The sequence below is a fragment of the Mirounga angustirostris genome, unplaced genomic scaffold (assembly GCF_029215605.1).
Source record: "Mirounga angustirostris isolate CCGP_5_RB_7025 unplaced genomic scaffold, mMirAng1.0.hap1 SCAF_1, whole genome shotgun sequence".
In the NCBI taxonomy this organism is placed as follows: Eukaryota; Metazoa; Chordata; class Mammalia; order Carnivora; family Phocidae; genus Mirounga; species Mirounga angustirostris.
This window is the reverse complement of record NW_026991709.1, coordinates 25198979-25200863: the sequence shown is the minus strand read 5'-3', so window position 1 is coordinate 25200863 and position 1885 is coordinate 25198979. Positions and strand designations below refer to the sequence as shown.

General features: G+C 41.2%; 1 pseudogene; it reads left to right on the top strand.

The window, feature by feature from the left end:
- The first annotated feature begins 920 nt into the window (after window positions 1-920).
- Window positions 921-1591, top strand: LOC123834484 (UBX domain-containing protein 2A-like; annotated as a pseudogene).
- The last annotated feature ends 294 nt before the right edge of the window (window positions 1592-1885 follow it).

The following is a 1885-nucleotide window of genomic DNA, read 5'->3' as shown; positions in this document are numbered from 1 at the left end:
TATTTTCTTCTCTATCATATCAATGATATTCTTCTTTGGTCCACTCCAGTTACAATGTGATCAGATTTTGTGCTGGGAGGCACTGAAAATTAAACCTGAGTTTCAAGACAGCAGACACGGTTCTGGTCACTGATATCTCTCTATTACTTAACATGCTGCCTGATACAGAATATATCAGGGTTCTCCAGAGAAATAGAACCAATATACAGATCTATCAAAAGAGATTTATTATGATGTATTGGCCCACATGATTATGGAGGCTGAGAAGTCCCACAATAGATCTGCAAGTATAGCTCAGGAAAGTCAGTAGTATAGTCCAGTCCAAACCGGAAGGCCTGGGACAGGGGAGCCAATGGTGTAAGTCTCAGTCTGAATCCAAAAGCCTGAGAATCAGGAACACCAATATCCAAGGGCACAAGGAGATGGATGACCCAGATCAAGCAGAGAGATTAAATTTGCCTTTCTTCCACCTTTCTGTTCTTTAACCCTCAAAGGATTGGATGAGGCTACCCATATTGTGGAGGACAATCCACTTTACTCAGTCTACCAATTTGAATGTTATTATCTCACAGAAACATTTTCACAGACATGCCGAGAAATAATGTTTGACCAACTATGTGGGATCCCATAACCCAGTCAAGTTGACACATGAAGTTGACTATCAGACACCACAAATAGTACATGAAGGATTAAGATAGTGAAATCATATGTTAAGTAGATATTCTAATAGTAGTTTTAAAATAACTTAATTCAGTGTCACTGATGTTTATTATAATTAGCAATATTTAAAAAAAAATTCCAAGACATGTAATTTTCTTGGGCAGGTCTACTAGTCTACATAGCTCCAGCCCGACAGCGACTGTGGTGCCCAGGGCCCCTGAACGAACGGAGGACCAGGCTGGGAGGCGGCAGTGCGGCCACACCCTGAGTAAGGCAAAAGAATGAAAGAAGTAGATAATCTCGAAAGTATAAAAGAAGAATGGGTTTGTGAAACAGGGTCTGACAACCAACCTCTTAGTGACGATCGACAAAGAAATTGTGAATATTTTGTTGACAGCCTTTTTGAGGAAGCTGAGAAGGTTGGTGCCAAATGCATGTCTCCCACTGAACAGAAGAAACAGGTCGATGTAAGTATAAAATTATGGAAAAATGGATTCACAGGCAATGATGATTTCAGAAGTTACTCTGATGGTGCAAGTCAGCAGTTTCTGAACTCCATCAAAAAAGGGGAATTACCTTTGGAATTACAGGGAATTTTTGATAAAGAGGAGGTGGATGTTAAAGTTGAAGACAAAAATAATGAAGTGTGTATGTCAACGAAGCCTGTGTTCCAGCCCTTCCCAGGACAGGGTCGCAGGCTGGGAAGTGCCACACCAAAAATTGTTTCTAAGGCAAAGAGGATCGAAGTTGAGAATAAAAATAATTTGTCTTTTGTTTAAACAATCTGGAACCCATCACTAATGTACAGATCTGGTTAGCCAATGGAAAAAGTATTGTCCAGAAATTTAACATTTCTCATAGAGAGAGACACAGTGAGAGAGGGAACACAAGCAGGGAGAGTGGAGGAGGGACCGCTGAGCGGGGAGCCTGATGCGGGGCTCAATCCCAGGACCCTGGGACCATGACCTGAGCCAAAGGCAGACGCTTGGGCACTGAGCCACCCCGGCGCCCCAAGAAGCATATATTTAAATGGTGCCTTCGAATGTTCTTCTGTGACCCAAATTCCTTTTAAATGGGAGGAAGTCAAGCTAAACAGGTGGGGAATGGAAGAGGGGATTTGTTATTCCAATCTAAGGTTGTTCCTTTTTAGGGAAATAAAATATTTTAATCTCTAAAAAAAAAACAACAACTTCTTTTGAAATTAAACAGCCGATGTTCCATTTTA